Genomic DNA, 18,635 nt, shown 5'->3' on the forward strand with positions numbered 1-18,635 from the left:
AAGTACTGTGGGGCAACCTAGCCTAAAAATATTAAGAGAAACTCGAGCTGTTGTATCTATTTAAGTCAGACGTATCATCATGTGAAAAATATAAGAGGACAGGGGATCATTTAGGACGATTGTCATATCTAAGAATAAAACTACTGCTTCGAAGATGACTGCCGAGCTTAACGTGCGTCTTGATAATGCAGCGTCGAAGAAAAGTTTTGCATAGAGATGACTAAATAAAATATTTATGGTAAAACTACTACTGCGAAACCATGGGTTAATCACGCGACTATGAAATAAAGGGCTCAAATGGCTCTGAGCACTATGGGACTTAACATCTGTGGTCAGCAGTCCCCTAGAACTTAGAACTACTTAAACCTAACTAACCTAAGGACAGGACATCACACACATCCATGCCCGACGCAGGATTCGAACCTGCGACCGTAGCAGTCACGCGGTTCCAGACTGAAGCGCCTAGACGCGCAGGGCCACACCGGCCGGCAAATAAAGGGATCAGTGATGCGAAGGAGTTACGCAGCAACGTGGAAACATGTAGTGTGGTCCGATGTTCACATTTCTGTTTTCATTCGACTGAGGAGGAGGGTGCAGTTATGAAACTTCCTGGCAGATTAAAACTGTGTGCCGGACCGAGACTCGAACTCGGGACCTTTGCCTTTCGAGGGCAAGTGCTCTACCGACTGAGCTACCCAAGCACGACTCACGCCCCGTCCCCAAAGCTGACTCCGCTGCAGAGTGAAAATCTCATTCTGGTGCAGTTATGGTTTGCGCATATGTCTTGCATTTCATCGTGTCTTGTGATTTTATAGAGATTAGTAGAAACGGGTAAACTCCTACAGAATCATTTTAACGTGACGATGATTATTTAGTGGTGCGCGTATTTTCCAAGAACAGGGATTAAAATTCGATTGAAAAGACAGCAATGCTAAGACGCGCTCTGTGACAGTGAGGCAGAGTTACACTATTCTTCAAATGGAGGGTACGGTACATAAAGCACAGAATATGGACTGAGAGCAAACCAAAGAAAGACTAAAGTGTTGAATGTCAGCAGAAATGAGATTAGTGACAAACTTAACATCAGGATTGATGAACCGTGGACCTTGTCATTGGTGGGGAGGCTTGCGTGCCTCAGCGATACAGACAACCGTACCGTAGGTGCAACCACAACGAAGGGGTATCTGTTGAGAGGCCAGACAAACGTGTGGTTCCTGAAGAGGGGCAGCAGCCTTTTCAGTAGTTGGATGATTGACTGATCTGGCCTTGTAACACTAACCAAAGCGGCCTTGATGTGTTGGTACTGCGAATGGCTGAAAGCAAGGGAAACTGCAGCCATAATTTTTCCCGAGGGCATGGAGCTTTTCTGTATGGCTAAATGATGATGGCGTCCTCTTGGGTACAATGTTCCGGAGGTAAAATAGTCCCCCATTCGGATCTCCGGGCGGGGACTACTCAAGAGAGCGTCGTTATCAGGAGAAAGAAAACTGGCCTTCTACGGATCGGAGCGTGGAATGTCAGATCCCTTAATCGGGTAGGTAGGTTAGAAAATTTAAAAAGGGAAATGCGTAGGTTAAAATTAGATATAGTGAGAATTAGTGAAGTTCGGTGGCAGGAGGAACAAGACTTCTCGTCAGGTGAATACAAGGTTATAAATACAAAATCAAATAGGGGTAATGCAGGAGTAGGTTTAATAATGAATAGGAAAAGAGGAATGCGGGTAAGCTACTACAAATAGCATAGTGAACGCATTATTACGGCCGAGATAGATACTAAGCCCACGCCTACCACGGAAGTACAACTTTCTATGCCAACTAGCTCCGCAGATGAAATTAATGATGAGATAAAAGAAATTATTCAGATAGTGAAGGGAGACGAAAATTTAATAGCCATGGGTGACTGGAATTCGATAGAAGGAAAAGGGAGAGAAGGAAACGTAGTAGGTGAATATGGAATGGGAGTAAGGAATGAAAGAGGAAGCCACTGGTAAAATTTTTGCACAGATCTTAACTTAATCATAGGTAACACTTAGTTCAAGAATCATAAAAGAAGGTCGTATACATGGAAGAAGCCTGGATATACTGGAAGGTCTCAGACAGATCATATATTGGTAAGACAGAGATTCAGGAACCATGTTTTAAATTGTAAGACATTTCCAGGGGCAGATGTGGACTCCAACCACAATCAATTGGTTATGAACTGTAGATTAAAACTGAAGACACTGCAAAAATATGGGAATTTGAGGAGATGGGACCTGTATAAACTGAAAGAACCAGACGTTGTAGAGAGCTTCAGTGAGAGCATTAGGGAACGATTGACAAGAATGGGGGAAAGAAATACAGTAGAAGAAGAATGGGTAGCTTTGAGAGATGAAATAGTGGAGATAGCAGACGTTGAAGTAGGTAAAAAGACGAAGGTTAATAGAAATCTTTGGATAACAGAAGAGATATTGAATTTAATTGATGAAAGAAGAAAATATAAAAATGCAGTAAATGAAGCAGGCAAAAAGGAATACAAACGCCTCAAAAATGATATCAAGTGGAAGTGCAAAATGGCTAAGCAGGAATGGCTAGAGGACAAATATAAGGACGTAGAGGTGCATTTCACTAGGGGTAAGATAGATACTACCTACAGGAAAATCAAAGAGACCTTTGGAGAAAAGAGAACCACTTGCATGAATATCAAGAGCTCAGATGGAAACCCAGTTCTAAGCAAAGAAGGGAAAGCAGAGAGGTGGAAGGAGTATATAGAGGGTCTATACAAGGGCGATGTTCTGGAGCACAATATTATAGAAAAGGAAGAGGATGTAGATGAAGATGAAATAGGAGATACGATACTGCGTGAAGAGTTTGACAGAGCACTGAAAGACCTAAGTCGAAACAAGGCCCCGGGAGTAGACAACATTCCATTAGAACCACTGACAGCCTTGGGACACCCAGGCCTAACAAAACTCTACCATCTGGTGAACAAGATGTATGAGACATGCGAAATACCCTCAGTCTTCAAGAAGAATATAATAATTCCAATCCCAAAGAAAGCAGGTGTTGACAGATGTGAAAATTACCGAACTATCAGTTTAATGAGTCACGGCTGCAAAATACTAACAAGAATTCTTTACAGACGAATGGAAAAACTGGTAGAAGCCGACCTCGGGGAAGATCAGTTTGGATTCCGTAGAAATACTGGAACACGTGAGGCAATACTGACCCTACGCCTTATCTTAGAAAATAGACTAAGGAAAGGTAAACCTACGTTTTTAGCATTTGTAGACTTAGAGAAAGCTTTTGACAATGTTGAGTGGAATACTCTTTTTCAAATTCTGAAGGTGGCACGGATCAAATACAGGGAGCGAAAGGCTATTTACAATTTGTACAGAAACCAGATGGCAGTTATAAGAGTCGAGGGGCATGAAAGGGAAGCAGTGGTTGGGAAGGGAATGAGACAGGGTTGTAGCCTATGCCCGATGTTATTAAATCTGTATATTGAGCAAGCAGTAAAGGAAACAGAAGAAAAATTCGGAGTAGGAATTAAAATCCATGGAGAAGAAATAAAAACTTTGAGGTTCGCTGATGACATTGTAATTTTGTCAGAGACAGCAAAGGACCTGGAAGAGCAGCTGAATGGAATGGACAGTGTCTTGAAAGGAGGATATAAGATGAACATCGACAAAAGCAAAATGAGGATAATGGAATGTAGTCGAATTAAATCGGGTAATGCTGCGGGAATTAGACTAGAAAATGAGACGCTTAAAGTGGTAAAGGAGTTTTGCTATTTGGAGAGCAAAATAACTGATGATGGTCGAAGTAGAGGATATAAAATGTAGACTGGCAATGGCAAGAAAAGAATTTCTGAAGAAGAGAAATATGTTAACGTCGAGTATAGATTTAAGTGTCAGGAAGTCGTTTCTGAAAGTATTTGAATAGAGTGTAGCCATGTATGGAAGTGAAACGTGGACGATTAATAGTTTAGACAAGAAGAGAATAGAAACTTTCGAAATGTAGTGCTACAGAAGAATGCTGAAGATTAGATGGGTAGATCACAAAACTAATGTGGAGGTACTGAATGAAATTGGAGAGATGAGGAGTTTGTGGCACAACTTGACTAGAAGAAGGGATCATTTGGTAGCACATATTCTGAGCCATCAAGGGATCACCAATTTAATATTGGAGGGCAGTGTGGAGGGTAAAAATCGTAGAGGGAGGCCAAGAGATGAATACACTAAACAGATTCAGAAGGATGTAGGGTGCAGTAGGTACTGGGAGGTGAAGAAGCTTGCACGGGATAGAGTAGCATGGACAGGTGCATCAAACCAGTCTCTGGACTGAACACCACAACAACAACATATCATACGGGGTGATGACATTCTGCTGCGTCAACGGAAAGAGAACGAAAAGGTGAACGAAGTGAAAGGAGGATGTAGCGAGCTTTTCATGCTAGTAGTATCATTATAGGTGTCACCTTGGGAAAGGAATTGATGATAATCCACTCCAGCAACACAGAGCTGTGTGTAAGAGAATCATGGACTGTGAGAAACCTGGAAAGGAAGGTAACTGAAGAGTGTTATAGACAAATGCTTAAAATTGAGTGGTCTAGTAAAATACGAAATGACGTAGTCTTCGATGGAATCGGAGAAGACAACAGTGACAAGTAGGGAAAGGATGAGAATGTAATACAACCCGTTGGAATACATCTGTTGAAACATCCTAACATGAGCGATACTACTGAAATAGGTATAATGTTATGTTAAATTTAAACTGCACCTATCGATTTGATTAATGTTGCAATAATTATGACCGTGGAAAAAATATTCAACTTGCTCTGAGCACTATGGGACTTAACATCTGAGGTTATCAGTCCCCTAGAACTTAGAACTACTTAAACTTAACTGACCTAAGGACATCACACACATCCATGCCAGAGGCAGGATTCTAACCTGCGACCGTAGCAGCAGCGCGTTTCCGGACTGAAGCGCCTAGAACCGCTCGGCCACCGCGGCCGGCCTACCGTAGAAATGTAACCTGTATCTTGGTTAAGTTATCTGTCTTTATGTAGCAGAAATTACAATAGACAGATACCAACACTACGCTGCCTACTTTGGGCGACTTGGAAAAAGGGGTTTAAAGTGCGATCTGCACTATCTGCTCAAAAATACCCGTTCACTTAACAGGCGAATTAATTTGTGGTGAGTCCACCCTTCGCCTTTATGACAGCTTAAACCCTATTGGGGACTGTTATGTATGAGGCGGAACTATGGACCTAATGGTAAAGGGTGACCCGGCTGAGTCACGCAATTTGATTCTTAGTCTGATGTGGCCATCAATTGCACGCGTTGATCACGTAGTCTGACGTGAGGATCAATGAACTATACTTGACTGGATGTATCTGGAACATCTTAGGTGATTAGAAAGTTAGTAGACAGCAATACAATTAAATACTTAGCTTTAATTCAGCATCAGCGGTGAAGGTCGACCTTGAGTTTGTACAATAATATTTACAAGTTCAGTTATAGACTGAACTGTGAATACTTCTTTACGATTCTGATTGCTTCACACCCATAGCTCAATTGTCAATGCATAAACTGCAGGCGTAGCTACTGACTTAGCTGAAGGCTATGCTAACTAGCGTCTCTGCAAATGAGGTCTGTGAAGCTATAACAAGTGAACCATTCCTATTAAAGTCGGCTGTAGAACTGGGCTGTGCTCTAGCTTGTCTCGTAAGACCAGCCGAGTGACGGCGCTCGGTCTGCTAGCGTCGACAGTGGCGACTCGCGGGTCCGATATGTACTGACGGCCGATTTGAAGCCTACAGCCTAGCAAGTGTGGTGCCTTGCGGTGGAACCACAAGGACAACTGCAAAGATCTGTTTGAATGTTTCAGGAGGAGTGGTAGCTGTGGCGTCACCGCCAGACACCACACTTGCTAGGTGGTAGCTTTAAATCGGCCGCGGTCCATTAGTACATGTCGGACCCGCGTGTCGCCACTGTCAGTGATCGCAGACCGAGCGCCACCACACGGCAGGTCTCGAGAGACTTACTAGCACTCGCCCCAGTTGTACGGACGACTTAGCTAGCGATGCAACACTGACGAAGCCTCGTTTATTTGCAGAGAAGATAGTTAGAATAGCCCTCAGCTAAGTCAATGGCTACGACCTAGCAAGGCGCCATAGCAATTGATAGTTGACGTATGAAGCATGTCTCATCAAGAACGATGTATACAAATGACGGATTAAAGTTAAGTATTCCAGAAGCTAAGTACTTTTCTTTATAGCATTCATTACGTATCCTGTTTCAGACGTCACGCCATCATGCGTGAGTTTAAGCGCGTGCCTTTCGGTTACCCGTCACTGTGGACTGACTGTCTTGTCAGTCCACAACAGTAGCCCTTTCTTCCTCAAGACCCGAAACCAGAGAGGACACTGATCCCAGACGCTGGAGTCTTGAGCAAAGTCGACGTTCTGAGTCATCCCAAACTGTAATTCACCCCATCGAACTCAAGTCGGGACGCCGGACACCTATTTCAGGAACGTTATGGTCCACAAATTACTGCCTCACAGATCCTGCTTTATTATAGGATCCTGTGTAATACTGATAGAATCATCGTCTCAGAACTATTTCTTCGCTGTACGCAATACGCAATGCTACAAGACGCGTTCGTGTCCTGATTTAGAATTTCCTTAAGGACAATGAGGAAATGAGACCCTAACCACCAAGAACGCCCCTGTACCATAAAAGCAGCTCTTCAATACTTCACTTTTGGCACAACACATAGTGATTGGTAACGTTCTCCGTGTATTCACCAGACCCAGGCTTTCCACCATATTGCAACATTGTACTGCGTCGTCCTTCAATCCAAATAAGTCGTTTTCAGCCATCCACTCTCCAGTGGCGTCGCTTACACCACCTCATGCTACGCTTAGCAGTGACTGCAGAAATATGTGGCTTCTGAGCAGCTGCTCTACAATTGTACCCTGTTCTTATTGACTCCCTACGCATATTCACTGTGATAGGTCGACTACTGGTAGCCCTCTGGAAGTGATGAGTCATTCCTTCAAAATTAAATATCTATGAAAGTGAGATCGATAGACGAGTGCCGCGAATGATATGTTTACTGTGTAAGCTGTAACGATTTTAAGGCGCCTTGCCACAGTTCGCGCGACTCCTCCCATCGGAGGTTCGAGTCCCCCTCGGGCATGGGTATGTGTGTTGTCCTTAGCGTAAGTTAGTTACAGTTAGATTAAGTAGAGCGTAAACCTAGGGACCGATGACCTCAGCAGTACGGTCCCATAGGAACTTACCACAAATTTCCAGTTTCCATGCCTTCTGTTCATTTCATGCATTTTTTTACAACAACGCTTCGCATTCCTCGACAGTCCCTCTCCGCTAGTAAGTACACTACTGGCCGTTAAAATTGCTACACCACGAAGATGACGTGCTACGGACGCGAAATTTAACCGACAGGAAGAAGATGCTGTGATATGCAAATGACTAGCTTTTCAGAGCATTCACACAAGGTTGGCGCCCGTGGCGACACCTACAACGTGCTGACATGAGGAAAATTTCCAATCGATTTCTCATACAAAACCAGCAGTTGACCGGCGTTACCTGGTGAAACGTTGTTGTGATGCCTCGTGTAAGGAGAAGAAATGCGTACCATCACGTTTCCGACTTTGATAAAGGTCGGATTGTAGCCTATCGCGATTGCGGTTTATCGTATCGCCACATTGCTGATCGCGTTGGTCGAGATCCAATGACTGTTAGCAGAATGTGGAATATTTAGGTTCAGTAGGGTCATACGGAATGCCGTGCTGGATCCCAAAGGCCTCGTATCACTGGCAGTCGGGATGACAGGCATCTTATCTGCATGGCTGTAACGGATCGTGCAGCCACGTCTGGATCCGTGAGTCAACAGATGGGGACGTTTGCGTGACAACAGCCATCCGCACGAACAGTTCGACGACGTTTGCAACAGCATGGACTATCAGCTCGGAGACCATGGCTGCGGTTACCCTTGACGCTACATCACGGACAGGAGCGCCTGCGATGGTGATCTCAGCGACGAACCTGGGTGCACGAATGGCAAAACGTCATTTTTCCGATGAATCCGGGTTCTGTTTACAGCGTCATGACGGTCGCATCCGTGTTTGGCGACATCGCGGTGAACGCACATTGGAAGCGTGTATTCGTCATCGCCATACTGGCGTATCACCCGGCGTGATGGTATGGGGTGCCATTGGTTACACGTCTCGGTCACCTCTTGTTCGCATTGACGGCACTTTGAACAGTGGACGTTATATTTCAGATGTGTTACGACCCGTGGCTCTATCCTTCATTCGATCCCTGCGAAACCCTACATTTTAGCAGGATAATGCACGACCGCATGTTGCAGGTCCTGTACGGGCCTTTCTGGATACAGAAAATGTTCGACTGCTGCCCTGGCCAGCTCATTCTCCAGATCTCTCACCAACTGAAAACGTCTGGTCAATGGTGGCCGAGCAACTGTCTCGTCACAATACGCCTGTCGCTACCCTTGATGAACTGTGGTATCGTGTTGAAGCTGCATGGGCAACTGTACCTGTATACGCCATCCAAGCTCTGTTTGACTCAACGCCCAGGCGTATCAAGGCCGTTATTACGGCCAGAGGTGGTGATTTCTCAGAATCTATGCACCCAAATTGCGTGCAAATGTAATTACATATCAGTTCTAGTATAATATATTTGTCCAATGAATAGCCGTTTATCATCTGCATTTCTTCTTGGTGTAGCAATTTTAATGGCCAGTAGTGTAAGTCTATGTGCTCTCGGTGTAGCTGTCATTGGTCTTTCACTCTTCGACCGTTACATTTCCAACAGCCGAATTCGGCAACTTAGGAAGGGCTGAAATGTCGGTGATGGATTTGTTACTCAGGCGACATCCAGTGACTAGCCCACTTTGTAATTCACTGAGCTCTCTTAACCGACCCATTCTGGTGTTACTGCTACTCTGCTGATAAAACCTTCTATACTGGCGGGTCCGCCTCTTGTGGTACAAGTGATCAGTTGAGTATTACATAAGGGTGACCAGATAGTTTTGACTAGATAGTATAGTTGTGAATACAGAAAGAGTATACCGTGGTTAAGTTAGGTAATTCAGCCCTAGTAATTTGTCTCGTGGCAGATTTTAAAAAAATCGCCAATCCAGTTTAGGCATGCAGTTTAGGCATGCAGTGTCGTTATCTAGCGTTACTAAATTAGTGTAAGCTTTCGCTATTATTTTAACAACTCAGTTAAAATAACAATGAATAGAAATAGTGTGGAAGAACGAGTTCTTTACTCCGCTAAGGAAATCCAGTAAGCAATTTCGAAAAATAATGAGAACACGTTAATGAAACTACGTCCTCATAATGGCGTGTACTACTCTGAGCCGTCAGCGCTTCTGTGACATATTTTCTGACGTTGCTCTGGACGAGAAATAGTAATATACCAGTTACTGTGCTGATAAAATGACACACGAATAGCACATTAAGGGAAGTTACAAGCACAATACACAAGGAACACAGTTTCTGAATAAAAACCAAAACGGGTTTTAAAACGTCCGAAATTTTCAAGACAGGTCGACCATGTACCTACGTCTACATCTATAATCCTTAAGGCACTTTATGGTGTTTCGTGGTGGATACCTATGATAACGCTATCGTTTCGCTCTCTTTTCTGTCCCATAAAAGAATGGCACGCGAGAAGAATGGTTGTCGTTAAAGGTCAGTAAGAGCCCCATAGCTTCTCTGATTTTCTGCTTATGGTAATTTCGTGAGATGTGTATATCTTGAAGCAATAAATCACCCAGTTCTCCTTGGAACGTACACTCTCGAAATTTCAATAGTAAAACTCTCTGTGATGCATAATGTCTCTCTTTTAGTGTCTGCCACTGCAGTTTTTTGAGCATCTCTGTAACGCTTTCACACCGACTGAACTATTCTTTGACGAAATGCGCCACGCTTCGTTGGATCTTCTCCATCTCTTCAATTAATCCAGGTTTGTAAAGGTTCCAGTGCGACGTACGACATCAATAAATGGTCGATCGGGTGTTTCGTAAGCCACTTATTTCGTGGATACCCAGCAGTTTTCCCGGGGCCAACATTCGCTTCTCCCCCTTCCCTCCCTCCCCCCTCCAGCAGATCATCTGCCACGCTGCCTGTCCGTTGCAGTTTGGCGTAGAGCTTGTGAGGTAACAGCCGGCAGTGATGCAATATAGCACAGATACCACAACTGTGGCTCTGTTATCTGCTGAACCTGTGTACCGCGGGGTATTTTACTGAGAATTTTACGACAAAAGGAGAGGGAACACATTTGGGGATACGAGTGCCAACGTAAGACATCCACCAGGAAGCAGTTAAGGCTCTACATTAAGCCTTGTAAGATTTGATTGTACGTCTATTGAACAGAAATTTGGAAATTGGTATTTTAAAAATAACATTTGAATAACGCAGTGTGGGAACGGCAGGAGTAAATATGGTGAGAGTTTTGAGTAGCGTGTGTGGATTCCGGTGATGTAACGATCTAAAAGAGTAAGTGAACTTCATAAGAATTATGAACAAAATGAAAGAATATTTTAATATTTGTGATACATTGTAAATTTTTAGTGGATATAATTTGAATGTTTGCGACCAGATATGGATGGGCACAGAAGGATTTTTGACTGGGGTAATTGGTCACGTGACTCTCTCTGAGCTGAGAGCGGGCAGAGGTGCTTTCGTGGTCTTCTGCCCGTCGATGCCAAGTGGTAAGATCATTTAAGCGGAAAAGTGCAGCTCTTGTATAAGTGCCGAGTAAGGTATTTTGGGAGTCAACGTTTTATTACTGAAGCTGAGAGATAGTTGAATGTCTCGTTCAGTGGTACTTAGCTTTCAGTGTTCAGTTCTCTTTTGTGCACAACATAAGTTTTTTTTATATTTTTTTTTTCAAAAAAGTGGTTCAAATAGCGCTGAGCACTATGGGACTTCTGATCTCATCAGTCCCATAGAACTTAGAACTACTTAAACCTAACAAACCTACGGACATCATACACATCCATGCCCGAGGCAGGATTCGAACCTGCGACCCTAGAGGTCGCGCGGTTCCAGATTGAAGCGGATAGAACTGCTAGGCCACTCCGGCCGGCTATTTTTTATTCCCGTATGTAATTTCCCTCAAACTGCTTTACATGCACTGCAAGACACGTGACAGTTTAACTGTTCTTGGAATGATATCGAACTGATTACGGGATTTTGATATCGAAGATATCATCTTTCATTTTATATTTTGTATCGAAATATTTGATGTCGGACCGCCGCTGGAAATCTGAGCTATTGCGAATAAATCGTTTTAAGAATGTGGTTTACATTCGTCCCAATAGCTCCGACTCCAGCTGTATAAAAATACATAAATGTCTTGGAATTTTTTATTCATTGATTGAATTTCATTGGCTGTTTGGTTAAGATTCAGGACCTAAATGCGACGGTGGACAACCGCTCCCGTCAATAGAGGGTCCATCTGCTTCCTTTATGTTGTTCACTGGCCCTTTCGGTCGAAATGTAGCGTTGGTTCCTCTTACTGCAGTTTGGTAGGAACGACAGGCGTATCTTTAATAGTGCATTCTATTCGCCCGGCACGTTGCAAAGAGCTTGCGAATGGTTTTCACATCGCGTCGTTTCGCAAAATTAAATCGTGTTTGAAAACTGTGCTCTCTTGTCGTAGAGTTGTGTTCAAAGCCGTGGTATTCCAGTACCAGAATAACGTGTTGTTCACTGGAATTCATGATATCAATCTCTACCATCGGTACGCATACATCATTTCACGCAGGCACTACGTATTGCGATTACAGTGCCATCTGTTAGCTGTTTTTCGAACTATTTCGAAACTACTGTATCGCTTCTGCATAAAATCGTTACAGCTTTCACAGTAAAAATATCATTCGCTGCACTCGTCTATCGATGTTACTTTCATAGATATTTAATTTTGAAATCTTCGTTGGACACCCTGTAGGTGCTTGTTCATATAAATTTGTTTAATATATGAGACAAAGTACCATCACAGCTGTATCTTGAGAGTGTCTTTATTCTATCACACGACTAGTTTCGGCAGCACATTACCGCCATCCTCAGGTCTTACCACTGCGAAAAGAGTACTTAATTTCCTGAGCGTATTCACTGTGGGATCCTTGCTACTAACATACGTGGGCTACCTTACATGAGGAGTCTATACTCGACACCGTGTTGTCTCCAGTTGGTGATGGACATCCATCAACTGAAAATTTGTTTAAACTTTGTCGGCTATGAGAACAGAAAAAAAGTGTTTGTGTAAACGTAAAAAAGAATATATATATAAAAAATACCTCAGCTGGATTCAAAACTAGGCGAATACCAAGGTGGGTTCTGAAAAGGTCGATCTTGCGTAGAACAAATCCTTAACTTGAAAAACACAATGAAATATTTACATAGTACTTCAAACAAAAGTTATGTCATCACGTTTGTCGACTTTAAAAAAGCATATGACAGTATAGACCGAGAATCCCTTTTTGAAGTATTAGCAGAATATGGACTAGATTAAAAGACAACAAACATCATAAAAGAAACACTCACGGAGACCAAATCCAAAGTAAAATTTATGGGAGAATTGAGCACAGAATTAGAAATAGACACAGGAGTACGACAAGGGGATGTACTGTCCCCAGTGCTCTTCAATTGTGCTCTTGAAAAAGTTGTTAGAGAATGGAAAAAAGCAGGTGCAACCAGCACACAGACTGGGACTAAGACATAAGGGCATAGAATTACACTGTTTAGCATTTGCTGATGACATGGCACTGATCGCACAAGACATTACCGATGCACAGAAACAGCTAGAATTATTACAAGAACAGGCAGCTAAAATAGGATTACAAATTTCATTTGAAAAAACAAAATTTATGACTGACGTCAAAGATGCAACTTCTGATCTCAAAATTGGTAATAACTACATCTCTCGAGTAAAAGAATTTAAATATTTAGGTGAATGGATTGCAGAAAATTGTAATGAAAAGAAATCTGTCAGATTAAGAGTCCAGAAAATGGAGACGGCGTTTCAGTTAACAAAAAACATTTACAACAAAAAGAGTCTCTCGTGGAATTGCAAAATACGACACTACACTACAGTAATTAGACCCGAAGCTCTCTACGCATCTGAGACACTAAACCTTCAACACAGAACACTAAAAGAGGAATTAGAAGTGAAAGAACGTAAGATAATGAGGAAAATCCTAGGTCCAAGAACTAAAGATGGGGTACATTATCCAAAACCCAATGCAGAAATACATAAAAAATATCTCCAAAATAACAGACACAATGCGCATGAGAAGAATCCAATTCATGGGGCACTTAGAAAGAATGGACTCAAACAGGTTAACGCACAAAATCCATACATTTTTAAAGAACAAAACTACAAGACCGAACTGGTACAAACAGACGGAAAAAGACCTGATAGAATTAGGGTCTCCAAATCTACATGATAGAAATGAAATCAGAAAAATCACAAACTCACGGGGTTTTGAGGAAGAAGAGAGAAAAACTAACCGACATACATGGTCTACGCAACGAAAGCTAGCATATTCGTTGTTTATGAAGGAATACTGGGCGAAAAGAAAGGCCAACAAATGTTGATTACGCGTGGTCCTAAGTGATTCATCCGCGAAGAAGAAGAAGATGAAAAATACGCAAAGCGTGTTGGTAAGCTGGTTTCGCTGAGACCTCTGAGGTATGGTTTGTCACCGCGTGACTACGGCAGACCGCCCCGAGCCGGTGGCGGCTGGTGAAAGCCGGTACTGATTAGCGGTGATTCTCGCCCGCCGGAGAAAGCCTCCCATCTGGAGCGGCCGCCTTTACGTGTCACAGATCCGTGTGCAAAAACGAGCACCACCACCGAGAGTACTCTGGAGACTCTAGCTAATTTCCAATGTTAGTACACAATAGCAAGGACAGGAAGGTGGCGAGAACTGTCGCACAAACAGCTTAAAAACTCATTCATCCAAGATAACACTAAGTTACCATCACACATCTAATGTTAAAGTCTAATGGAACATGTTAAATAAATAAAAATAAGACAACAAGTATGGAAATGTGACATAGAGATTAAGAAGTAACATGGAAGTTTATAAGGGAATTGAACGAATATTAGATACATTGAGAGAAAGATTTCTGTGAACATTTACACTACTGGCCATTAAAATTGCTACACCACGAAGACGACGTGCTACACACGCGAAATTTAACCAACAGGAAGAAGATGCTGTGATATGCGAAATGATTAGCTTTTTAAAGCATTCACACAAGGTTGGCGCCGGTGGCGACACCTACGACGTGCTAACATAAGGAAAGTTTTCAACCGATGTCATACACAAACAGCAGTTGACCGGCGTTGCCTGGTGAAACGCTGTTGTGATGCCTCGTGTAAGGAGGAGAAATGCGTACCATCACGTTTCTGACTTTGATAAAGGTCGGATTGTAGCCTATCGCGATTGCGGTTTATCGTATCGCGACATTACTGCTCGCGTTGGTCGAGATCCAATGACTGTTAGCAGAATGTGGAATATTTAGGTTCAGTAGGGTCATACGGAATGCCGTGCTGGATCCCAAAGGCCTCGTATCACTGGCAGTCGAGATAACAGGCATCTTATCCGTATGGCTGTAACGGATCGTGCAGCCACGTCTAGATCCGTGAGTCAACAGATGGGGACGTTTGCGAGAGAACAGCCATCCGCACGAACAGTTCGACGACGTTTGCAACAGCATGGACTATCAGCTCGGAGACCATGGCTGCGGTTACCCTTCACACTGCATCACAGACAGGAGCGCCTACGATGGTGTACTCAACGACGAACCTGGGTGCACGAATGGCAAAACGTCTTTTTTTCGGATGAATCCAGGTTCTGTTTACAGCATCATGATGGTCGCATCCGTGTTTGGCGACATCGCGGTGAACGCACATTGGAAGCGTGTATTCGTCATCGCCATACTGGCGTATCACCCAGCGTGATGGTATGGGGTGACATTGGTTACACGTCTCGGTTACCCATTGTTCGCATTGACGGCACTTGGAACAATGGACGTTACGTTTCAGATGTTTTACGAGCCGTGGCTCTACGCTTCATTCGATCCCTGCAAAACCTTATATTTCAGCAGGATAATGCACGACCGTATTTTGCAGGTCCTGTACGGGCCTTTCTGGATACAGAAAATGTTCGACTGCTGCCCTGGCCAGAACATTCTCCAGATCTCTCACCAATTGAAAACGTCTGTCCAATGGTGGCCGAGCAACTGGCTCGTCACAATACACCAGTCACTACTCTTGATGTACTGTGGTATCGTGTAGAAGCTGCATGGGCAGCTGCACCTGTACACGCCATCCGAGCTCTGTTTGACTCAATGCCCAGGCGTATCAAGGTCGTTATTACGGCCAGAGGTCGTTATTCTGGGTACTGATTTCTCAGGATCTATGCACCCTAACTGTGTGAAAATGTAATCATATGTCAGTTCTAATAAAATATATTTGTCCAATGAATACCCGTTCATCATCTGCATTTCTTCCTGTTGTAGCAATTTTAATGGCCAGTAGTGTGAAATGCCTAGGAGAGAAAAGAATAACAAAAGGAAATTTAAATTTTTCATCAGAAACCTAAAAGTATGAACATTGTTGGTCAAAGAAGTGAAATAACGTCTGAGGGAAATGAAGAAAAAAACAGAGGAAAAAATAGGAAAAAAGATTAGGACTTCCAAGGGAAAAGAAACAAAAGGAAAGGCGCAACATAGGTTATGTCATGTGGCAAAAGGAATAAAAAGAAAATAATCGAAAATAAAATGGTGGACCCGTTAGATAACGGTCAGTTAGGCTACAGAAAAGGTAAAAGGGTCAGAGCGAGCGTTCTGACGTTGGGCTTGATTGCGGATCCAAGGCTCAAGAAAAATAAAGACACCTTCACAGCATTTGTCGACGTACAAAAGGTGTTCGACAACGTAAAATGAAGCAAGGTAATCCAAATTTTGCTAAAAAGAGAAGGAAACTATAGGGATGACGGGTAATATACAGTAGTACAAAAACCAGTAGGTAAAGATGTAAGAGATGGTGACGATGAACAAAGTATTCCGATTGAAAAGAGGGAAAACAGAGATTCCCTCTTCGGCCATTAGTACTCACTCAATTAACTGAAGAACCAATGACGGAAATAAACTGAAAGGTTCAAGAGAGAGATCAAAATTCAGGATGAAAGGACATCAGTAATAAGATTCGCTGATGACATTGCTGTCCTCAGTGAAAGTAAGGAAAAAGAATGGAATGAACAGTATAAGAAAAAGATGAAAGTAAAGAGGTTTGCCAGAAATGTGACTAGAGATAAGTTAACATTAAAAGTGGTGACGACAAAGCACCCAAAATGAAGGCGAACTGCTGTCTTGGAAAGAAAATAACACATGACGGACCAAGCAAGGAGGAAATGAAATACAGATTAGTCCAGACCAAGAGAATACTCTTGACCAGGGAAAATCTGCTAGTATCAAACATCAGTCTTAATCTGACGAATAAATTCTGAGAACGTACGTTTGTAGCGGAGTATACTATGGAAGTGAATCATGTACTGTGGGAAAACCAGAAATGAAGAGAATCATTGTGTTTGACTTGTGGCGGTACGACGGGTGTTGAAAATTACGTGGCCTGGTAAGATGTACGAGAAGAAATGGGGTTCTCGGCAGAATCGGTGCAGAGAGCAACATGTGGAAAAGAGTAGGAAGGATATAGAGCATGTGTTAAGACATCAAGGAAAAACTTCAATGGTACTTGAGGGCCGGCCGGTGTGGCCACGCGGTTAAAGGCGCTTCAGTCTGGAACCGCGCGACCGCTACGGTCGCAGGTTCGAATCCTGCCTCGGGCATGGATGTGTGTGATGTCCTTAGGTTTAAGTAGTTCTAAGTCTAGGGGACTGATGACCTAAGATGTTAAGTCCCATAGTGCTCAGAGCCATTGGAACCATTTGGTACTTGAGGCAGCTGTAGTTTTGCTGTTTTGCTCAAGAGCCAGTATTGACTTTGTGGGACTGCACCACAGACTACATATGTACCTATCTTATTAATTGATAAGCTACATAAATTAGCTTGTCATCAGAACCCGGTTGACGAGCTATAGTAACGACTCAGTAAGCCGGTCCCCAGCCACTGATAGTTAAATGTCGGCAGCATGCTGAACACTTCGTGTTGACTGTTCGTTTCAGATTGCTGCCACTCTCAGCGATCCCAAACCTATAACAGTGTAACTGCCCGGCTAAGTGTTGTGTTGTCTTTGTGAGAGAGCAGTTTAACTGATTAATAAAAATTATTTTACTTATATTTATCCAGTATGAGACACGATTAAAAACTTTTTTCTTCTACTCATTGCGTTGTATTACAAGACTCTTAATTTGATTACATATTCCTTGGTACAAATATCTACCACGTTCGAATTCGACCGTCTCTGTAATGCACTTTCCTGAATCTATGTTATTTCCGTATGAAAATTTATATCATAGCAGCTGATCGGCAAGAGTCGCCCAAGTCTGCGAGCTGTCAGCACTGGAAGACAAATAATAAAAACATTTTCCCGTCTCACGTCCTCTGATACCGTAGTGCCCGTCCTACTTACCATTTGTCCCAATTTTACTTATCTAACGGCCGAATTCACCAGTGGCAATTAAAATTATTAAAATTTTAGTGTGTCTGAAAATAGTTCTTTGTCACTGAGCAGGCAAGCTGTATTCTTACGAAGCTCATAACGTTAGTTGACACTTTTGGGTTCGGTTGTTAACTGTTGGATGCATATTGTTATAAAATATGGCCGAGAACTGCGGTCCGCACGACGAATTGATCACCGCCGCAGTTTGGCGACCACTGCTGTAGACGGTAAACAGTTCAGAGTAAAACAGAGACTGGAATGCATCGAAAAAATAATTCAGCATGTTTGATGTAAGTGATATTTTGTGATAAAAAAGTTGACGAAGGGGAAGAATAAAGCAGTCAGAAGAACGGTGACAAAAATAAAAGACTGAGAAGAAGGATGTTTACATTGAACAGAAAACTATGTACACACGGACAGAATTGGCTTAAATTGGCGGTTCTTGAGCGAATGACGGATGATATGCTCCTTCAGATGCAGCGGTGGTACACAGACAACGAGTGGCGATAGCTGTTCATAAAATAATATCCCAACTTTTTGTGGGAATACTCTCGCTCACGAGAACTCTATCCCTAACGCTTGACGGAATCCCCATATAACGCAGAACTGCTTGCGGGTATGTAGGCATTCTTGTAGATGAGAAAAGGACCGTTCTAGAATACGTGAAATCGGTTTCTCATAAAGTGGTCAAAATTATGCAAAGTTTTGCAGTGTGCTGGGACTGCTCAGTCGCTGCCGGAGTTTTGGTTATTCTGCGTGTTTTTTTGTCCCTGTTAATACATAACGATAACAAGAATATCGCAATAGGCTAATCTGGGGCCGCACTATCGAAGGGGCAGGCAAAATTTCTGTTTAAGAATCATGTTGTTTGTAACGGGAAACAAACCGAAACTTTCCGTCCACACTGGACGTCACATGGAAGACAAGATGAGCAGTATTGATTTGGACTCACTCCAGC

At 43.0% G+C, this 18,635-nt stretch overlaps 1 non-coding gene across 1 annotated transcript; it reads right to left on the reverse strand.

Moving 5' to 3' along the window:
* Nucleotides 1-627: 627 nt before the first annotated feature.
* On the reverse strand, nt 628-702 carry Trnas-cga (transfer RNA serine (anticodon CGA)). The gene has a single exon. It is a non-coding gene; the product is annotated as a tRNA-Ser (tRNA).
* Between the last annotated feature and the right edge of the window lie 17,933 nt (nt 703-18,635).

This window comes from Schistocerca serialis, chromosome 7 (genome assembly GCF_023864345.2).
Source record: "Schistocerca serialis cubense isolate TAMUIC-IGC-003099 chromosome 7, iqSchSeri2.2, whole genome shotgun sequence".
In the NCBI taxonomy this organism is placed as follows: domain Eukaryota; kingdom Metazoa; phylum Arthropoda; class Insecta; order Orthoptera; family Acrididae; genus Schistocerca; species Schistocerca serialis.